This window comes from Squalius cephalus (assembly GCF_949319135.1).
Source record: "Squalius cephalus genome assembly, chromosome: 10".
In the NCBI taxonomy this organism is placed as follows: domain Eukaryota; kingdom Metazoa; phylum Chordata; class Actinopteri; order Cypriniformes; family Leuciscidae; genus Squalius; species Squalius cephalus.
In genome coordinates, this window is record NC_137131.1 from 42637884 (window position 1) to 42661902 (window position 24019).

Sequence of the window (24019 nt, forward strand, 5' to 3'; positions counted from 1 at the left end):
CAGCTGTCCAATTATTTCTGATTTCATATGACAGATTTCATCAAGTACAACATGTTCCTGAATCAGCATTCCAATCAACCAATCAGAAGTGAAGGACATGTTTACAGTCTATGCTAAGTTTAGGCTTACAACCAGGGTTAGGTGCTTCTACATCTGTGTTATTCACCGATCATTTCCCTCTGATTTTTGGGATATGTTATAGGTAGGGTTAGGTTTAGGACAGTCTTTCAAAGAGGCGAAGCTCAATTTCGTTTAATTCTAAGTTTCTCCTTGTAAGGAAGACTTTCAAATGGCTTCGCCAAAATCAGGTCGACAATATTAGCACTGCCTGCCATCGTGTGCAGTTTGCTAGCTGGCTAGTTCACCTCTATGACGCTAGCCTAGCCTAGCCTACTGTATGAATGAATGAATGAATGAACGAACGATCTAAAAAAAAAAGATATTAAACTCGACGGAGGAAATGTGGGAATTAGGTTAAACTGAAACAAGGAATGTGGTGTATAATTGTGTGAAATGTATGATGAAAATTGGCTATCAATTTCGCCAAGCAGTTTGTCTTTCGACTACACTTGCAAAATCCGAGCTCGACTGAGCTCGAACAGCTTCAGCATCAGCGATTTTTTATATAGTACAAAATCACTGTCAATCAAAAGGAGATGCAGTCTTTCAACAGACCCTCCAATCAGCACGCAGAAGCTCAGAGTATAATCGCAGCATTTATCCAATGACTGTCTAGTTTCGAAACACTGAAAAAACCTGTTCAGAGTAGCCCCATTGAAGTCAATGGACGCTGGGCTTCAACAGGGAAATGCACTGTGACGCTACGGGAATGTATGATAAGGAAATCGAGTCGAGATATGTAACTGATGCTGAACGAACTCGTCTTTGAGATGAACATGTTCTAACGCATTTTTAGTCAATAAAATGTTAACACAGTAGTACATATTTGACCATACATTTTTTGACATTATAGGGGAAGCCGAGCTTCCCTTGCAGTCTTAAAGTAATCCCCACTGGGAATAGTGTTAGGACCAAATTTCTGGACAGGAATGTTGTTCCAGGATCAACAATATATGCTAAATAAGTTAAAACATGCTTGACACGCCGTACTTTCATCTTATAAATTTAAATGCAATGTGCTGAGTTATAGAACAAATGCGATAAATACTGTTTCTGTACTTGAATATGTATTATATATATACAATACAATATGCATTGTAAAATACAGAACCACAAAAACATGTAGAACATACATTACCATTTGGGGTCAGCAAGTTATCTATTTTTTTCCTTTTAAACTAATATGTTCATTCAGCAGGGATGCATTAAATTGATCAAAAGGGACAGTAAAGACATTTATATAGTCTTTCTAATGTGTTCTCATACTGTAGAAAACAGTTGTTTTAAATTGCAGTAACATTACTTTTTTTTACTGTATTTTTCATCAAATAAATGCAGCTTTCTTTTAACAACATCTTACAGACTCCAAACCCATATACAATACTCAATACACAGTACGGTACACAATCAGTGTAATAGATAGGTCGAGAGCGACATTAGAGATCTGAACGGGCATTAAGTTGAAGCCAAACCGGCTATAAATGAGATTCTCTGACCGACACAGAAAATTTGATTCAGCCCAAACCCAAAATAACCATAATCTTTTTATTTCCTCTCCAGGCGACTAGAGTTTCTGACATGCTGGAATTACAGTAATATACAGAAGTGCTCTGATATTCACAACGTGTTTGCGATGATTTAGCAAAAACTCAACGCTTTGAATTTCGCAATGATTTTTTAATGCACCTCTCATTTTCAATGTCACAGTCTTTGACCTTCAATACCACTAACAAAATGTCAGAGAGTCTCTGTCAGATAACTTTCATGTTTTAAAAAGTTTGTGTTGTAAAATGTTGTAATTAGATTGCTTTACTATATATTACATTAAACATTTTGAATCAATCTGCCATCCACATATAGTTGGTTGAAATAATAGTTTCTCTCAGAAAAAATTAATTGTAAATACCATAATGTAGAGACCATTTATAAAGTCTGCGTGAAACAGAAGTTGCAATTGTGACGTATATCCGAGTGAAACGCTTCTGGAACAAGAACAAATGTGGGCGGGGCTTGATTTTGTCTGTGAGGAATTGATTGGATGGTTGTGGTTTGCTATTGGCTGATCTCATGTGAGTGACAGGTTGCCCCGCCCTCGTCCTCATCAAGAGAAGAGATGCTGCAAGAGGGAGATATTCTGATTCAAGATTATTAAAACAATAATGATTATAAATCATTTCAAATAAACACTGCAATATTCCATTAAAAAACACGAATTAACTATTTTGATTCATGGTCACTAGGTATACTGTAAGAAACATTGTGGTACTGTAAGCATGATTTGCGTGTGTGTGTGTGAGTACAGTTTGCGGTGTGTCGCTCCGCTCTGATGACCTTTAGCTCTCAGTGTCAGTCTCAGCGCATCACATCAGCCGGCCCACAGAGACACCAACTGCACATCCGAACACTATTCAGCTCGGACTGCCTCTCAACCTGCCCTAAGTGACCTGTCAATCAGTCAGTGTTGCCGAAGCTCTCGCCTGACCTTTATCACGGCAGCCAGGAAAACACGGATAATTAGATGACACACGCGCTTCTTCAGGGATTCAGTCTAATGCTAGCGCTCAGCCTTGAGTTATACGCAGCGTTTAAGATTAACGATGAGCGTGTTATTTTTATGGCTTATGTAATATACCATAAAGTTATTTGTGTTACATATTCATCTCTCTATGCATCTAAAATGTACAAGATTTTAAAGGTCATTTATAGCAAAGACTGAATTAGACACATGCTAAATTATTCATTAAAAAAATCCCATAGAGAATATTTTATTTTTTTACAAGATAAGAGATTTGACCCTGTTGAATTGGGCCAATTGGAAAAGTTGAAAACATTTGAGAACATTTTTGCAAAATATATGTATAAATAATAATAATAATGATAAATAAACAAATAAAAGAAAAAAGAATAAATAAAACAATGAAAATAAATAAGCAATAAAAAGTATTCAAAATAAATACATGTATCTAACAGTGCAGAACTATAGTGAATAGAAAGAAATATATAATTTTTTTTCAAAATAATATTTTACACATATTTAGAATATATATATTGGGTCTTTATATATGAATATAGCTGGATGAGGATGATTATACTTGGGGGTCTGTAGCATCTTAAAGATTGAAAACCTTTTTTTATAACCTGTTTTTGTATTGATGTCTGACTTATTAATTTATTATTAATAATCTGATATTATGATTTGTCTGTCAATCAAAACAGAAAATGAGGCGAAGCACCTTTTATTTGTAAACTATGAATTCAGTGCATTCTAAAAAAAAAAAGATATTACCTCATGGTTCTTTTTTCATTGAATTACCGTCGTGTAAACCTCACATCGTAATATATCCCTAGTATAGATTGTAAAGATGAGTGAAACAGCAGAACTGAAGGGAATGTTCCAGCACGGACTGAGACTGAGATGCACGTTCGTCACGGACTCACTCAGCGCTTTGTAGAAATCACAGCATTATCTTCTCTGAACACCGTATCTGTGTTATTGTACAACTTGAGGACAATGATGTCTGTTTGTTGCTGTAAATGACTAAAGGAGAGGTTTTATTGCTCAGATTTTGCTCGCGGTCCATCAAACTCTGGGTGTGTATAATAACAGTTAACGCTGAGAAAAGCTAGCTCTGTATTTGAATAGTTGTGACAGTGGCTTTAGGGTGTAACGTGTTGGATTCTCGGCTGTCTCTTTCTCTGGTGCGTTTGATGGAGCGTCCTCACTGAGAAACACCAGCGAGACTCTCTCTCTCCATCCGTCACTGTGGTTATCGGCGTGGCAGACGGGCTGGTACTTTGTCATGTTAATGTAACGGTCCTGTCTGCAGACGCTCCTGTAGAGGCCCACCATCCCAAAATATGTTCATAGCTCATTCTCGTCATTCACAAGAAGACTCAGGAATTCATGTTAATTCACACACATTTCATGATGTTGATATGAATGCCTTACACTCTTTAAGTACACTTATTATGCCCTTTTACAGTCTTTTCTCTTTTTCACATATAATTTCCTCATATTCTCCATTGTTGCGGCTCCTCTCTTCCCAGTCTGTCAGTAACGCTCTGTTTACTTCCTGTCTCTATGAAGCCCCTCCTTCTGAAAAGCACACTGTGCTCTGATTGGTCGGCTGGATCAGTGTGTTGTGATTGGTCTAGCGCTTTGAGTGTGTTTGGGAAATGTCCCGATCTTACCATAACCTCCAGTTTAACACACTCCTAACTATCTCAACCAGGCCCCGCCCCTTTATTCTGCGTATTAATTATTATAATGAGGAATATTGTGACGTGTTCGTTCCCGGAAGAAACTCAAGACTACAGTGGAGGCGTTTGAGGAGTTCAGAAACACTGACACTGATATAGAGAAGAACTCAGAGCTTTTTCATGCTCATACAGCAACATTACACACTAAAGAGAGATGAACATTGAAAAAAACATTATACTGTAGGTCCTCTTTAAAAACAAAGCTTCCAGTTGCAGCGTTTGATTTGACTCAGATTGACTGATTGGCTGGTCAGATAAACATGGACAGTTTTACCTGTGTGCGGGCCAGATCATCCAAATGAAAATTTGAGGGTGGCCAAATGTTAACTTGAAAAACAGAAGTACTTAATGGGAAAAAGTCCCTACAAGTCAACAAATGCTCAGTAAACACAGCAGGAGTCGTGATGATCACAGACTTTCGTTTAACTGAGCTGAGTGCTGCTAAACCCGTCTCACTCACAGATCATTACGATTCAGATGTGTCTGAAGATGCTGAGCGAGATGGACCATCCGTTTCCATTAGTTTAACCCTTTCAGGCGGATTAGTGGCACTGCCTTGTCTCACATGACTCATGTTCACCAGACGCTACAGTATCTCAATAAAACCACAATGGTCTGAAGTGAAGCAAAAGACATCCGGTCTCCCTCTGAAATGTAATTTATTTATTTATTTATTTATTTTTTGCTTTGTTGATTATTTCTCTTTCTATTTATTTATGCATTTATTTATTTATGAATTGTTTATTTATTTATTTGTGTATTTGTTTATTTATTTATGCATTTATTTATTTATGTATTTGTTTATGTATTTGTTTTTGTATTTATGCATTTGTTTATTTATTTATGTATTTATTTATTTATGCGTTTTTATTATTATTACTTATGATTTTTTTTTTATTCATTTATTTATAACTGGAAACAAAGTGATGTGACCACCCTCTGAAAAATATTTAGTTTTATTTTTGTATTGTTTATTTATTTATGCATCTGTATATTTCTTTATATATCCAGATGGGGAAGTTATTGTAAAAATATATATTTTTTTTTAATCACTGCCTCCCTATTGGTGAATACACTCCTGGTGTGTGCATGTACTCAGTTATCACTTTTTACCAGCACTACAGATTCCAATGGGAAGAGCGAACAACAATCAGCTGCTTTGGCTTTTATTTGCATAAAATTAGTAGTTGTACAAATACATCTAATTTGATAAAATGCAGATCATGTTTAGAAAAACTAGGGTCAAAAGAACTTCAACTCTGGTCACAGTCTGATAATGGATGAGCACTTATTTAACCTCTGTGCCGTATCAGTCAGTATGTCTCATAATGTGACCCTGGACCACAAAACAAGTCACATGGGTCACAATTTTGAAATTGAGATTTATACATCATATGAAAGCTGAATGAATAAGCTTTCCATTGATGTATGGTTTGTTAGGATAGGACAATATGCGGCCGAGATACAACTATTGTAAATCTGGAATCTGAGGGTGCAAAAAAATCAAAACATTGAGAAAATGGCCTTTAAAGTTGTTCATTTATGTTCACGATTGTGCAGCATTCACTCACAAAAATAAATGTTTTATATATTTACGGTAGGAAATTTACTAAATATCTTCATGGAACATGATCTTTACTTAATATCCTAATGATTTTTGGCATAAAAGAAGAATCGATCATTTTGACTGGTGCAATGCATTGTTGGCTATTTCCACAAATATACCCGTGCGACTCGTGACTGGTTTTGTGGTCCAGGGTCACATATGTTGCTTAACAGGTGGATCGAGGTGCTAGCAAACCGAAGCCAAATCATGGTTTTGATTCCCTGATACAATGCTTTGGATCAAAGTGGCTGCCAAGAGCACTGATGTAAATCGCCCTGCACAGCTTCATCCTCATTAAGCGTGTGATCAGCTGTCACCAGTGGAGGTTAAACTCCAGCAGCAGTTGGTCAGACATGTGGTCCGCTCTCTCCAGAGCTCAGTGTTTTTAAACCCAGTGTGAAGACCACACGCTGAAGCCCGTCACGCTTCTCATCAGGATTCCACAACACGCTCAAGCATGCGTCGCTCATTAATCTCACTAAACGTGCTGGCATGGTGTGTTTCTACTGTATTCTAACCAGTGGATGGATTACTCTGTTCCCTCGTGAGCTTACAAACAACAGTAACTGGTCTAAATCGGATTTTGAAGTTGTCAGATGCATATGAGTTTTTAGAACCACATTTTAAAGTTGCTAGAATTGTTTAAAAATCTGTGTTGTGTGTTTGTGTTATTCATAGGCATGCAACAAGAATTAAAGTGGCTTATGTTATTAATTAAAGTGAATTATGCCCTTTTACAAAGTCTACTAGAATAGTTTTCATGGTTAAATGGTGATTATTCTCCTCATATTCTCCATTGTTGCGGCTCCTCTCTTCCCAGTCTGTCAGTAACGCTCTGTTTACTTCCTGTCTCTATGAAGCCCCTCCTTCTGAAAAGCACACTGTGCTCTGATTGGTCGGCTGGATCAGTGTGTTGTGATTGGTCGAGCGCTTCGAGTGTGTTTGGGAAACGTCCCGCTCTTACCATAACCGCCAGTTTAACACACTCCTAACTAACTCAACCAGGCCCCGCCCCTTTATTCTGCATATTAATTATTATAATGAGGAATATTGTGACGTGTTCGTTCCCGGAAGAAACTCAAGACTACAATGGAGGCGTTTCAGGGAGTTAAGAAACACTGACACTGATATAGAGGATAACTGGAGCGTTTTCAAGCTCAAACATCAACATTACACACTAAAGGAAGATGAACATGGGAAAAAGCATAACAGGACCCCTTTAATTTGTGCCAAAAACTGATTGCCCTCACAGTGTAAATTCACTGATGTTTAAGCTAAAACATGAATTTGTTTGAAAATACATTTGGAGTAGTTATATAGGGGAAATGCTTTTTGCTTAATTCTCCTCTATTGTGTGCATTATATTCACATCCAGAGCATCCTATTCGTTTCAGATGTTCTCTAGAAAAGATGCTGCATCGATTGACTAAGTGCAGGAATGGTGATATTTCGGAGCGGCACAGGTTGAGTTTCAGCACATTAGACTGCAGTCAGTCTGTCGGTCGTATTATATATCTGGTTCAGACTCAATCACACTCAGGTTCAGACTCCATTTTGGCTCGTGCCTCACGGGACGCCCGCAGAACGCAGCTGTAGATCCAGAGATGTGGGACAGAGGACACACATCCCTCACTATTACAGAAACACCCTGAGACTGCATGCAGAATAAAGACTAGCGGAGGAGAATGATGCATCGCCTGCGCTCACCTCACCATTCCCCGGAGCGAAGACATTAAGAAAGAGGAAGTGGAAAGCAGAAAGAGAAGCTCCAGATAATAATGGAAATCTGAAACATTTCCTCCTCAGCTATTTGTGTTAATAATATTACGCTGATCTATTATTGTGGAGTAATATGTGTTTGAGATGAACCACAGCAAACTGGGATTGGCCTCTGTACCTTTTCCCGTCTAAGTGGGAATATTTTGGGTTCAGTTCAAGTAAAGCTCAGCCGAAGACATGTGAGGCATAATCAATTAATACATTTCAACTCTTCCCTCCTTTCCTTTAAAAACAAGAAAAAAGGCTACAGTGATGTATATGCCGTGGAGGTCAAAGGGCAAGGATTTTAAAGCAGAAAGGTGAAGCTTATTGTTTTATAAATGCATATACATTCATTATTCTGGTATTATTTGAGCTGTAAAGCTGTTTAAATCATTCTTACAGTCATTTAAATGTTTTAGGCATTACATAACTTCACACAGAAAAGGTTAGTAAGCGATTTTTCACACTAAAATCATGTTAACACTTTTTTTTTTTTTTTACATCTTGTGGTTTTACTATAGAAACAGGGAATATTTTAATAGTAATATTGGCCCCATTCTCTTCCATTGCCTCAATGTAACCCAGATTTTCACCAATATGGCAGAAAGCATGTCAGTTTAGCTGAACCTGAACCTGGAACATTCCTCTACGCTGCAATAGTCAAATATACACATGTATGTCTGTGTGTATCTTTATGCATATTTATATGTTACATTTTAAAGAGCTTTGTAATAAAGCTTTAAGCTGTAAGTCTCCATCTGGATCATCGTATTGCCTTTCTTTCAGCATTCCCTGAATTCTCACTGCCATTTGTTTTTGCCACAGTTCCTGATAGTTCCAGGAAGGAGTGCAGTGAATGGACGGGCTCTGCTCTCTTTGGGAAAGTAGGGCATGCGAGAGCCTGGGGATGCGCAGGATTAATGCACTAATTCCATTCATGCACTATTCAAAACGGCAAAGGTGCTTTCATCAGTAATCTGCAGAGCAGTGGCCCAAACCTCACTCGCATTACGCCGTATCATCACAAGCCATCTGCAGAACACTTCATGCTAACACGAGCCACTTCCCACGGCTCTTCTGGGTTGAAGATGTTCAAGGTCTTTATGTGGGCTTACTGCAGATCTTTGGCCTTGTCCACACTAATACGTATTCGTTTGACAACGTATCTTTTTCTCTCTCCGTTTTGGCCTTCCGCTCACACTGAGACTGCGTTTTTAGCAATGAAAACGCTCTCCAAAGTGGATACATTTTAAAACGTGAATATCTATGGATTCAGTACGCGTCACATGACTAAATCATCGTTTTTAAATACCACCGGTTTCAAAACTGAGGTGTTTGAAAACGATGATTTAGTCATGTGACGCGTTTTGAATCCGTAGATATTCATGTTTATACCAGTATTGTGCCTGTTATGTGCTATTCACTTTCACACTGTTCATATCACAGTCCTGCAAAGATGACAGAAAATTCACTCGCATTTGCAGGTGTGTTTTAGACCATGCGAGTGAATTTTCTGTCATCTTTGCAGGACTGTGATATGAAGAGTGTGCAAAGTAATGGCAATAGTGAGTGCGACCTGGACGCTTCGGTGAATGGTGGGATATTTTGCTAAATAAAATGATCTTGGCAGAAGAAGTGCGTGATAACTTGATTATGTCTTGATCCGTCTGCATCATCCAAAAGAGCTTTTGTGAGAGTTTCAGTGTGGAAACACAAACCTTTGGAAAACACTTGAAAACGCTAGTGTGGACGGCGAGCGTTTTGAAACGAAACCTCCATAAACATATGCATTGATGATTTGTTCATTATAAGACCTATAACATGCATTTAGAAAATAGATAGGGTCAATCTTCCTTTCATGTGCACTCTAATTTTTTTTCGTAGATTGCGTATACATAAATTTTGTCTAATACAGATACATTTGAAAACGGCGTTTTCGTTTATAAACGCTCTCCGTCCACACTGCCGTTTTCGGAAAAACTCCTGAAAACGCTAAATTCACCTTCACTGCGCATGCTAAAACCCCACAAAAGATCACTGATATGATTCAGATGGAAAAATAAATAACGAAGTTATCGCGCATTTCTTCTGACAGGATCATTTTATTTAGTAAAACATCTCAGCATTCACTGATGCGGTCCAGGTCGCACGCAGTCACCATGTTTGGTCTAAAACGCTAAAACTGCTCTCATGTATTGCAGCAAATCTTTGCAGGACTGTGATATGAAGAGATGTAGAGTATTTTTAGCAACAGTGTGAAAGTGAATAGCACATAACAGGCACAATACTGGTATAAACATGAATATCTATTGGTACAATATGCGTCACATGACTAAATTTACGTCGTCGTTTTTAAATACCACCGATTTCACCGTCGAGAATAACGAGAAAATGGCGTTTTCAAATGTATCCACTTAGGAGTGTGTTTTCATAAAGCTTCATTTTCATTAATAAAAACGCCGTCTCAGTGTGAGCGGAAAGCCAAAACGGAGAGAAAAAGATGCGTTGTCAAACGAAAACGTATTAGTGTGGACATGCACAAATCTGTCCAAATGCTAATGTCACACACCTTTGCATGTGGAACGACAAATTTTCCATGCTTATAAAATCTGTCATCATGAAAGCCTGTTATCAGCTCTCTGCACCGTCTCGTCCTGCTGATCTGAACTGAGTCACAGCGAGGAGGAGCCGCTCGTCCTGGGCTTTATTCTGCTGAGTCATTCTGCTGTTGAACATGACAGACTAACTTCCTTCCTCCTCATGGCATGTAACCAGAGATGTTTTTTCCTATCTTTCTCTGTCCACAATCCTTTACAACATTGCTGATTTATGAGAGCATTTACACTGCTGAAGGGAACCCAGCGACTAACAACTACAGGCAATTTGGCTGATTAAGAGCTGGCAGAGACTGATGGAAGAGAGCCAGAAACAATAGTTTAATGAAATATTGACTCTGCCACTGAGAAGCATTGATCTTCTTTTGATGGCTACGGCTTTTTGATGGCTATTTACAATTAAATGTGGATTGTGGATGGAAACTCTGGAAAAAGTACCTTAAAAGTAGTGTGATGCATGCATTTTCATTGTACTGAAAACTGTTATTCGTAAATGTTTAGTGGAAGAAAGAAAGTCATACAGGTGTGAAACAACTAGTAAATGATGAGAAAAGTGTTGTTTTTGTGTGATATTCCTGAACTATTGGTGCTCTTCAGTCACTTTTGACCAAAAGATGAAGTATTTTTATTTTTGTTTTTTATTTCCTACTTCATTGAAATGGTGACTTTTGTAGGATTAGCTACGAACAAATCGTAGACATGAATCAAAAAGGAAAGGAATGGGAATAAAAAATTTTTTTAAAAAATATGAAAATACAGAGAGTTGTTTGGCTATGAAATCTACAAATTTCACATGATTCAGAAAAAAAGCACACAGCAATGAAGGAGTTAATTGACAAATCATTTATAAAATAGAAAAAAAAAGAAAAAAACACTGTATGGATTGATTAACTTCTTTCCCACATTCAAGTGTTGATAAAAAAAGAAAGTAATAAAACATGGTTGTAATACATTTAATTTTACAATATATTCACAGTTATTTGAAATTGTAATAATTTTTCACAATATCACTGTTTTTACTGTATTTTTCATCAAATAAATGCAAAAGAGACTTCTCACCAAAACATTTTAAAAACCCTTTAAATGCCAGTGAAGCTTCCCAACAAAATAACAAGTTTCTATTTTTTCCGTAACCTCATGCAAACTCCATTAAAAACAACCTTGCATATTAAGATTGATAGTTTGTACAGTCCCACTGTTGTATAAGTGACTCGGCCAATATCCACAGTGTGAAGATTGCTATTTAATTATATTATTTAATTATGAGTGTTTATGATTGGGGCTGATATACGAGCGGCTGTCGTCTGTGGTGATTTAGCCACTGTAATGGTCATGAACGTGTCCCTGTGCACTTTATGTCATCTACCCCACTATGATCATTGAAAATAGTTGCGGGTTTAATTATCATTTGGAAGCAGTAACTGTGTTTACCGTATAGCAGAAGCTAGAAACAAGCGTACTAGTTTACACCATGAGAACAAAGGCTCTTGGGATCTGGAGACCCTTGGGATACTGGAAGAAATGAGACTGACCGCAAGGATAGTATGATAGATATCTCTTCTGCCAGCCTCGTATACCATAAAGGCCTTTAAACTGCATTAAATCAGCTCAGATCCAGTGGGACGATAGCAGGGCTGCCCAGGAGCACACACACACACACACACACACACACACACACACACACACACACACACACACACACACACACACACACAGTGTCGTACTGTAATCTCTGTAGGGCCTGGAAAGGCAGCACTCTGTTTATATGGCACGCTGATCTCTGAGGACGTTAATCTGTGCGGTCTCTCAGAGCTGGTTACAGTGCCGTCTACATGACATATGCTGGAGGACGCTGTCAGTCCGTGCCGTTATTAGTTTGAGTGATGTCATTTGTTCAAGTCTTCATCATTGCTGTAGTTGTGCTTGGTTGTGTTGTTAGCGTGACTGCCAGCAGTGTGCACATGGCAAATGAAGTGATTCTGAGTGTCGTCTGGCTTTGAGACTATAGAAAAGACTTGTGCATGTGCATGTGCTCTTTCTTATACTGTTAAATATTGAAAAGGCACGCTCTTTTAAAGGGGACATATCATGCTAAATCCACTTTTTTAGCCCTTAAATGCATTTTGTTGTATATTTGGAGTGTTTAGAAGTACAGAAAAGTTGAAATTATTCTCTTCAGGTGCTTCGTTGATATCTTTATATTCTGTTTTGGCCTTATTTTTCAACCTGTTCAGATTTTTCTGTTATCTATGACGTTTTGTGAACTATTACGTCACAGTATTTGCAGCGGAACTGCCAAATAAGGACATTGACTTCCAGCCCAACACTTCGAGCAATCCGCCATTTTTATTTCTCGCTGCAATTTTGTAGTCCAAGCTAAAAGATGCAGAAGTTACGAGAGGGTAAGTTAAAATGTTCGGTTGTTGGATGTAGTAACCCACACGCTTCATTACACCGTCTAATGTAGATGAACTGCTGCGCTTGTGACAGGGCGCATGTTTAACTGAAAGAACGAGCAGAGAGAGAGAGACCCGGTCGCGCGCACGCACTCTCTCTCTCTCTCTCTCTCTCTCTCTCTCTCTCTCTCTCTCTCTCTCTCTCTCTCTCTTCGGAGCCAGGCGAAAGTGTAAACAAGACACCGTCTCCAAACTAGACGCTGTCTTGCTCTCTCTCCCTCGCACATATTAATCAAAATAAATCGACACGGTGGTAAAAGGTCGGAAGACCAAAGTTTCATGTGTAAATACAGTAACACACCATTGCGATACATCCATATGAAGACGTTGTTTGTCGTCTTCATTTTCATCTCGCTCCGGCTCCGACTCTGGCTCGAACATGTAAGGCTGGCTGGACAAGTCTTCCGTTGTTGACATTTTGTTAATAACGTGTGAATAAAAAGTTTCTGTGCCGCTAGATAATCGTATCTCTGCTATCAAACTACAAAAATGGCCGAACGGGGTGGAGTTGAACCGAGTGTCACCTCTGCATCCTGGAGAGGGGCGGGGTATGAAGTGTCTCAATTGTATTTAAAGAGACCGCACCAAAACGAGTTGCTCTCAGACGCACATCAGAAAAGGGGTAGAAAAGGGGCCTGTGGAGCTATAATAATGAGGAATTCAGACCCAAGCATTATATAGACTACAAATGTATGATTTATATGTAAAAAGGAACGATTTAAAAGCATGATATGTCTCCTTTAAAGGAAAAAACTGAATAACATTTTGTTTACAATACAGAAAATTAAATAAATAGAATGAAATACTATTATGAAACGTTATGAAAGGAGTAGTTATCTAACAATCAACATTGCAATGGTAATGCACACTGTACTGAGTAGCACACATTTCTCCATGTGATATTAATGAAATGACAAGCCATATATTTAATTTTTTAATACTTAAATCTTTCCCTGCCATTGACGGAATTTCCTGGCAACCTGTGTTTTCACTGTTATACGGTAGGGGGCGCTAAGAGTACAGAATCTCCTGATCAAAACACAGGTGAAGAAAAAGCAAAAACAAGAGATAGAAGCATTGCTGACGCACATGAAAAATAACATGATCGTTAAACATAAAACATCATATAAATCAAAACTGCCTATCGTTACTGAATGAAATGTTGAACCCATGAAGAGGAAACGACTGTGAAGCTTTGAGGTGTTGATGGACTCGATCGACTCCATCTGTGTTCTGATCATCGCTCTGAATCCCGTCCGGATGAAGTCTTTGACAAAAACACATTTTTTATATATATATTGCATGTTCAGATATTCATACAACAAAATATTCTGGGGGCCGTGATTTGAAAGTTTTTGAAAGAAAAAAAAAAGGAAGGAACTTGTGACTTTTTATCTCACAATTCTGACTTTTTCTCAGAATTGCGTGAAGTAAACTCGCCATTGTAGGAGAAAAAGTCAAAATTGTGAGATAAAAAGTCACAATTATCTTTTAAATTGCTATATTCCTTGCCGGAAAGAAGCTTCATTAGCATTAAAGTTTTGTGAAAATGATCAAAAATGCTGGTGCTGGCTTGCAACATTTCTTTCTTTTTAATGCTGGCAGGGAAAGAGTTAATACGGCTGCATGATATGCAATATGGCTGATTACCATTATCAAATCACAAAGGCTACGATTTAGTTAAATAAATACACATGCTGTGTGTTGTTTAGCAATATTACTTTTATTATTATTATTATTGTATAGTCATATTAATATATAATCACTGCATTGTGCAATTGTGCAAAACTTTTGGGAATTTTTCAAATCCCATGTTAAATGGCAGAAATTTGCAGTTTGATTTTGCCCTCAAATCGTGGACATCTGTGAGTAATTCATTAATAGTTTGACATCCTGAAATACTGTGAGACTTGCATGCATGATACATCAACTTCTGACTTAAAGCTACACTGTGTCATTTTTTTAGTTGATTCTTAGCAAACTTAGTTCTTTCAAAAATATATGTGCTCATTAATGTATATTTACTTCTTTCAAGTAATAAAGTATTCTCGTAAGTTTATAATCTGCCATTGAAAGTACATACAGGTGAGGGGTTCGAATGCCGGTCGCGATGTTGCCCCTCCATCTTGAAACTACATTAGCCAAAGAGGGACATACCTGTAAATTCAAGCTTCGCCTTTCGCACTTTACCTTCATTGGCACAGAGACGAATGCGAGGGGAGATCACTCGCGACTGCCGGCAGATTTGAAAGATTGCTGATGGAGGATCACGCCTATTTTCGAGGACAATTAAAACGTCAACGTGACAGGCAAATCAGCAAGACCAAAGTCAATACTGGAGTAACTTTTCCTAGATAGAAAGAGCTCATGAGGAGCAAAGATTTTAAAACGGACGCCGAAGTTGCCTGCTTTCTTCTCGACAGGTAATTCAGCCTATTTGTGTAAATTCGAAGTTTATAGTTGCTTGTCTCACCATAGCATGGTTGTGCATAACGCCAGAACGACCTCTAGTATAACTTGCGTTACTTTTCCTCACGTCAATGGTGAAAAAGTATTGTTTACCTTGTAACATAAATCTGTGCTGCGACGGATCATAGGCGATGAATAGTTTTAAAGGCGCAATTGGACAAAGTCGAACTGGAAGCCGTGTTAATCTTGGAATAATACGGCCACCGTAGGAGTTAAAACGCCCTCGGAATTGAAAGGAACAGAAACTAATATTCACTGGGTAGTCATATACAATTTCACCGCTAGATGGGGGAAATTATCACACAGTGTAGCTTTAACCAATAGTGTGAGTCTGGGGCGAGACTATGGTTGGACACATTATTTGTTTGGTTTGTTTTATTGCACTATTTTTTTTTTTTATTGTAGTTTGATGCATGTGTTTCAGACACATTGACTGATGCAGGTTTGAATCCAGGTTGTGTTTTCCAATCAAAAAGGCCAAAAATAAATTGTAAAAGAAAACAATAGACTTTAACATGGATGAACGCAAAGCTTTCCGAAGGCTTTGAAATCCTTTTCTATGCATGACTTTAGAAAAGAGCCATCTGGCTTGCAATTTGAAATGATGAATAGTCATAAATGTTGTTATAACATATTTTTACTTCACTATAGTTTCACATTAATAGTCTCTGTCAGAGGCGGATTCTTCCTCTTCCAGCTTAACTCAGAGTCAGTCTCATCTGAGCTTGTACTGATCATATTGAATCCCTTTAGGTACAGCATGAGACACAACAAACATTTCCACTCTTTATTTCATCTCTCTTTCATTCGTTTTTTTCTAACTACTATTAATCTAAACCCGCCTGTCTACGGTATATTCAATCTTCTGCGACAGATTGACATGCATTCGAAACGAGATTACAGCAGAATCTCTTCAGAGTAAATATAGCTTTTCCTCTTTTTGTTCAGAATGCCATTTATTCTCCATCCGAGGGGAATTTAAGGACATACTCTTGAAACTTTGATGTAATTTTGCAGCTATTTTTCAGCTCAACTGTTTTAAACATTGATAATAATCATAAATGTTTCTTGAGCATCAGATCATCATATTAGAGTGATTTCTGAAGGATCATGTGACACTGAAGACTGGAGTAATGATGCTGAAAATCCAGCTTTGATCACAGGAATAAATTACACTTTAATAGATATTCAAATAGAAACCACTTATTTTAAATTGTAATAATATTTCACAATATTACTGTTTTTACTGTATTTTTAATCAAATAAATGCAGCCTTTGTGAGCAGAAGAGACTCACCTCAAACTTACCAATCATTCAGAAAGCATTGATCCCATAATAATAGGCCAGCATGCAAACTGATAAATGTGTGTGTCAATGTTTCTGTCTTGAGCTTCGGGCTGAGAGAGAGGAATGGGCACAGCTGGGCAGGGTTGTGTTATATGATCTTGTTTTGTAGGTATCGAGGGATCGACTCGACTGATATCTCTGCGGGAACCGGAGGCCAAATTACAGACCAGAACAAAAGCTTTCTGGAGGGAGAATGCGAGTCGGGCAGCTTTTAGATTTAGTCCTGATATAACTAAAGTCTCACCTAGAGATAAGAGCTGAAGAGGGTCTGATTCTCGATATGAAGTGACAGCAAGGGACAGGTGTGGAGAATGGAGGTCGCCTGATCATTTAAGATAAAATTATTTAATTTTTTTGCACCTGGAGATGACAGTGGTTTGACCCTCGATCACAGGGCTGGCAATTGAGAGCTGGTTCTTAATTATTATCATTTTTTAAATGCCATGATATATATATATACATATATTTTAAATGGTTATTTAGTATCTGCATTGAGACCGAAGTAAAGCATCATTCTGAAATAATCTGCTATTGTTGAATCAGCACCACAGAAAATACAATTTTTACACGAGTTTTGAGTTTGCATGTTTGGTTGAATGTGATGTGAGAGAAAGGCTGGATGCCGTACAACATTTTTCTAAATTCTTGCAAAAAGAAACATTCTGTCATCATTTACTCGGTTCATATTCCATATTTTCTTTCTTCTGCAGAACACAGAAGAATCACTGAAAAGTGGATTTATTCCCCAGTCTTGGTTTCCAGTATAAACATCTAAACATTCTGATATCAAGAAACGTTTACTTGAGAAGCAAACATGGCATAACATTAGAAGTCTTCATTTTTAATAAAAAATTTATCAAAATTAGGTGTTTAATCTTAAAACAAGAAAAATATCTGCCATTGGGGTTTGAAAAGTAAATGTTTTTGCTTTAAATGTGGTTTAATTTTCTAACCCATTTTGTTCTTATTTTAGGCTTAAGCTCTCTTAATTTTGATACAGTTTTAATAAAAAATAAAAAAAAATAATATGTTGTGTCATCTTGCTTCTCCAGCTTTATTTAATAATGTTTAGAAAATACTGAGTAAAAAAAAACATTTTTGCAAAAAGATCGGTAACACTTTATTTTACAGTGTCCTTGTTACATTTGTTACATGCTTACCAAAGTAATAACAGTAAATTATGCAAAATTACATGCAACTAACCCTCAACCAAATCCTAATCCTAACCCTATAGTAAGCACATGTACTGTATTACTTAATGTTACTCAGTACTTAAATATATAATTACACTGTAACAATGACACCTTAAAATAAAGTGTAACGGAAAAATCTAGAACGAAGCGACTCAATGTAGGTCTGAGGTGTTTGAAAGAGTCCAAGCGTGGAGAAACCTCGGCCAACTGACCAAACAGAACTAGTTAAACCAATAGAAGCTCAGATATAATAAGCTCGGATCTGCAGATATAAGCGGGTTTAGAGATGGTGATTTGCTGACAGTTCCATGATAATTGTCTGTTCGCAAAGACACACCCCCTTTAGTTACTGTTGCTATGTCCGACAAGCCACGCCTCTCTCACACACACACCATGTTCTCACGCAGTGAAACACATCGTGGAGCAGAGAGGACACGGACAACACACTGACACACAGGACAGACCAGCTTACTTTTGATATGAAACACAGTCTCACTTTTCAAATTTGGTAATTTTTTAATTAAATTTAAACAATAAATACGGTTTTGTGTCTCTTTAATGTGTCTGACAGATCGCTCAGTTAAAGCGGCTCGTGAACCGATCATCTCTTCCTTCTAGTTCATTTATAGCATCAAATAAACATGAATGAACATCAGAAGGAATGTTGTTTTAACCACGGAAAGACGTCAGTACACTCCGCTTTTCAAGTTTAAATCCTCCAACGTTAATCTACTAACTCTCCTGACTACTTTGTCGGACATTATGATTGGTCAGATCGCCTGTCAATCAAACTCCCTGCGAAGGGTCAATTAGACCATAGGAAGAATAAAGGTGGTTTTATTCCCTGCAGAGCTGTTGAATTTGGCCGTATTTGACATTGGACAAAATCAGTTCAAGACTCAAATCTTTTAAGTTCAGGACAGGTGTGCATTCGAAAGCTTTCATGTCAAACTTCTCAAGAATTTTGAAAAGAAATCCACTTTCTGATTGATCAAAGTTGAAGATAATCGCAAAATGCTCAGAGACGTTCAGTATATACTACATTTATTCTGCTCAAAGAAAGAAATAAAGTGTTTTCTGAAAGAAAAAAACAATTAGGCCTATATCCGCTGCAAACCGCTGAAGGGTCAGTGAGTCTGGCAGATCATTAAACATCTAGAGTCACTTGCCTGATTGTTTGCAGTTTATTTCACGTTCAGAAAAGCTCTGACAGATTGCTCTCTGTGTAAAACACAGAAAGAAGTGAGTCTATGAACTCAGTCGAAGCCCAAGTGGTTTTAAAGTGGCTCAGTGTCTGTAATGCGTTTCTCTTGCCGCTCTCAGACAAACGGCATTACGGTTGAGCTTTAATAAATTAGACATTTTAACAGGTTGTGAAATATTCAAATGCACTACTACAGTACATGCAAATAATGTGCGATGCTTTCAAAGATTCATTCTGTGGCTGTTCGTGGAAAGCTCAGAGACTCTAGAGCACTTGATGGTTGCATAGAAATTTAATGCAAAAATAAATATTAAAGAGGACCTTTTATGCTTTTTTCCATGTTCATCTTTCTTTAGGCATTAAAAAGCTCTGAGTTCTCCTCTATATCAGTGTCAGTGTTTCTGAACTCCTGAAACGCCTCCATTGTAGTCTTGAGTTTCTTCCTGGAAAGAACACGTCACAATATTCCTCATTATAATAATTAATACGCAGAATAAAGGGGCGGGGCCTGGTTGAGTTAGTTAGTAGTGTGTTAAACTGGCGGTTATGGTAAGAGCGGGACATTTCCCAAACACACTCGAAGCGCTCGACCAATCACAACACACTGATCCAGCCGACCAATCAGAGCACAGTGTGCTTTTCAGAAGGAGGGGCTTCATAGAGACAGGAAGTAAACAGAGCGTTACTGACAGACTGGGAAGAGAGGAGCTGCAATAATGGAGAATATGAGGAAAATAATCAACATTCAAGCAGGAAAACCTGTTCTAGTAGAGCCTGAAACAACATCAAGACTTTGTAAAGGGCATAAGAAGGCCACTTTAAAGGGGATATGATATTAAAATAGAAATGGTATATTTGTCTTGCTGCTGTGGTACAGCTTGGCCTTGAAACGCTCAGAGACTGTGATGTTCTCCGTGGGGCTTCAGGTTCAGGCGTGTCCTTCTGTAATGTGAACATGAGATCATCCATCATGCCACACACACACACAGCAGGACACAGAGGTGTGTGAGCGGCGCTTTCAGATCAACTACAATCTTAAAACGTGAACTCCTTTAGGGGGCGTCCTCAACGGGAACGGTGGCTCATTAAAATGCAAATGTTTTATTTTAAAAATGCAAAGGTTTTTCCTTTAGTACCAGGGCGTTTCCTCTGAGGTGTTTAGGAAGAGGCTCACGAGAAAGTTTAGCAGGTTCTAGAAAGATGAAATCACAGAGATTTTTAACCCTGCTCGTATAGTCTCAGTGAAGCAGATTACAGAATCAACAAAGCGCATGAGAGAATACAAATAGAAAAAACACAGCAATTAACACAAGCTAGTGTGTGTGTGTGTGTGTGTGTGTGTGTGTGTGTGTGTGTGTGTGTGTGTGTGTGTGTGTGTGTGTGTGTGTGTGTGTGTGTGTGTGTGTGTGTGTGTGTGTGTGTGTGTGTGTGTGATGTCTTGCCTGAGATTGTCTTATCGTCAGATTGACCCTGGAATAATTTTTGCATCTTTGGCATAATTAAGTCTGTAAGATGATTGATTGAATTAATTAGGAATGTTGTAAGACCGGCTGCAATCACACACACACAGACACACACACACACACAAACACACACAGTAATTGTCAGTAAATAATTGGTTTTATTCAAGTCCAAAAATATTGTTGAAACATTTTGTCTATACTGTACACACACCGTTCAGTAGTTTGGGGTTGATAAGATCTTTGAATGGTTTGAACATCTTTCCAAGACAGCATTAATTTAATCAAAAATAGAGTTAAAAACAGTAAAATTTTAAAATATTATAGCAATTTAAAATAGCTGTTTTCTATTGTAATATACATTAAATGAATTTCCAGCATCATTACTCCAGTCTTCAGTGTCACATGATCCTTCAGAAATCATTCTGATATGATGATTTGATGATCAAGAAACATTTATGATTATTAACAACTTTGAAAACAGTTGATATTTTGTGAAAACCTTGATACATTTTTTATAAGGCTTCTTTGTTATATAGAAAATTCAAAAGAACAGCATTTATTTGAAATATAAATCTTTTATACCATTATAAATCTCTTTACTGTCACAACCAATACATTTTATGCGTCTTTTCTGGAAATACACTCACCTAAAGGATTATTAGGAACACCTGTTCAATTTCTCATTAATGCAATTATCTAATCAACCAATCACATGGCAGTTGCTTCAATGCATTTAGGGGTGTGGTCCTGGTCAAGACAATCTCCTGAACTCCAAACTGAATGTCAGAATGGGAAAGAAAGGTGATTTAAGCAATTTTGAGCATGGCATGGTTGCTGGTGCCAGACGGGCCGGTTTGAGTATTTCACAATCTGCTCAGTTACTGGGATTTTCACGCACAACCATTTCTAGGGTTTACAAAGAATGGTGTGAAAAGGGAAAAACATCCAGTATGCGGCAGTCCTGTGGGGGAAAATGCCTTGTTGATGCTAGAGGTCAGAGGAGAATGGGCTGACTGATTCAAGCTGATAGAAGAGCAACTTTGACTGAAATAACCACTCGTTACAACCGAGGTATGCAGCAAAGCATTTGTGAAGCCACAACACGCACAACCTTGAGGCGGATGGGCTACAACAGCAGAAGACCCCACCGGGTACCACTCATCTCCACTACAAATAGGAAAAAGAGGCTACAATTTGCACGAGCTCACCAAAATTGGACAGTTGAAGACTGGAAAAATGTTGCCTGGTCTGATGAGTCTCGATTTCTGTTGAGACATTCAGATGGTAGAGTCAGAATTTGGCGTAAACAGAATGAGAACATGGATCCATCATGCCTTGTTACCACTGTGCAGGCTGGTGGTGGTGGTGTAATGGTGTGGGGGATGTTTTCTTGGCACACTTTAGGCCCCTTAGTGCCAATTGGGCATCGTTTAAATGCCACGGCCTACCTGAGCATTGTTTCTGACCATGTCCATCCCTTTATGACCACCATGTACCCATCCTCTGATGGCTACTTCCAGCAGGATAATGCACCATGTCACAAAGCTCGAATCATTTCAAATTGGTTTCTTGAACATGACAATGAGTTCACTGTACTAAAATGGCCACCACAGTCACCAGATCTCAACCCAATAGAGCATCTTTGGGATGTGGTGGAACGGGAGCTTCGTGCCCTGGATGTGCATCCCACAAATCTCCATCAACTGCAAGATGCTATCCTATCAATATGGGCCAACATTTCTAAAGAATGCTCTTAGCACCTTGTTGAATCAATGCCACGTAGAATTAAGGCAGTTCTGAAGGCGAAAGGGGGTCAAACACAGTATTAGTATGGTGTTCCTAATAATCCTTTAGGTGAGTGTATATACATTAAAACATCCGACTGACCCCAAACTTTTGAGCGGTATTGTATAATTATACTAACACTGAGGAGTTGTTCACAGAAACACCGCTAATGTGAAAGTAGAAGTATAATGTGAAAGTAAAAGGTCCGTTTCCATTTCATTTGACATGTTTTTACCCCATTTTTAGTTCACTAGTGTACAGATTCCTCAACTGTTGTTCGCTGCAGTGAGAGTGTGTGATTTTCATGTTTATTAATAGTGTTTTGTACTATAATCCCATGAATATGGATGGTGTCGGTGTTCTGCAGGGAGAGAGTAATCTTCAGCACACAGACATCTACATATTACTCAGAAGCAAACGTTTTTATGTCATGAAACTTCACGCTGTGAAACTTTAAAGGCATTGTGATGCTGCATTAAATATGCATGAAGGTGAGCTCATAGATAAGCAGGTAAAGACTGATGACAGCGATTCTGTGTTCATAAAACATCCGTCCCGTCCCATGACAGCACCACTGTTGTTTTAAGAACAGTTCAGTCATTTCTAAACGAGAGATCGGTCTCATGAATATATCACTGATCTGTATTAGTTTTGCATATATGCTAATGACTCACATGTGTTTCGTTTCAACAGAAAATTTCACCGGCTGGTTTTGGTGCACAGAATTAGGATGACCTACAAATGTAAGTATGATTTTACTCATCATTTCACACCAAAATACCACAGTATTATCATCTGATACATCACTGTTGTCATGAGTGAAGGTAAAAAGTTTTGCTTGTCCTTTGTGTCATGTCCTCGGTTGGTGTCATACGCTCCATAGCACACCGTTTGCATTAAAATTGTAAATTTTGACTTTAAAATTCAGATTCTACTTATTAATTTCCACAGCGAACACATTATGCAAACATGGCCTCTTTGAACGAGCTCATTATTATCTCAATGAAATAATTGCTTTGACCTTGTATCGTATTACATCGTTAAGCACTTGAGACATAAATTAGCTTTTTGTCATTTTGTAAAAGGTAACCTTTTTATGCCAACTTTATTAATAAATACTGTGTTTTTTTTTAATGCTGCAAAACTGTTGCTTAATTGACTTGTAACTATATTTAGTTGAACATCCTTCCCTCGGGTCATTTTGACCTGAAACTCATTTTTTTTAAATGTTTAAAAATTGAGTGTTCATCAAAGGATGAACGAGGACTTTTGTCTCACTTAAACCACAAATACACACACAAAAAAAATGTTTTTATGGATTCGAGGAGTTTTGTGGTTGAAATTTAAAAAAGTGACAAATTCTTCACTCGCGGGTCAATTTGACCCCTTTAGGAATGAATGGAATGCTTCAGTTCACATAGAACAACCTAAAAATGCTTAAAATTCTAACTAAAAATGCTAAAACTTTACCCAAAAATTATTTTATAATGTCTACATGTGTATCTGAACCATAGACTGTAAAAAAATATGGACGTAGTGTCCGTGACGTCACCCGTAGGTTTCTGAAGACCGTTTTTGAAGCCTAAAGTGGGCGTGGCCGACCGTTGCCATCTTGGTAGCGCGTCACTCCCGAATTGATTTATTTTTACAGTCAGACAATGAGCTGAGGTAACGTGATGGCTAACAGCACACGGCTAATGATGACTAATGACCACTGCAGCGGGAATCCACCTGTCACTC

General features: G+C 38.0%; 1 protein-coding gene across 3 annotated transcripts in view; it reads left to right on the forward strand.

The window, feature by feature from the left end:
• Window positions 1–24019, forward strand: part of dlgap4b (discs, large homolog-associated protein 4b) — a 135723-nt gene that overhangs the window by 59160 nt on the left and 52544 nt on the right. For all 3 annotated transcript variants that reach the window (XM_079882972.1, XM_079882974.1, XM_079882973.1), the window contains exon 2: window positions 22973–23022. The gene's annotated coding sequence lies outside the window, so the exon portion shown is untranslated. The remainder of the gene's footprint in view (window positions 1–22972; window positions 23023–24019) is intronic.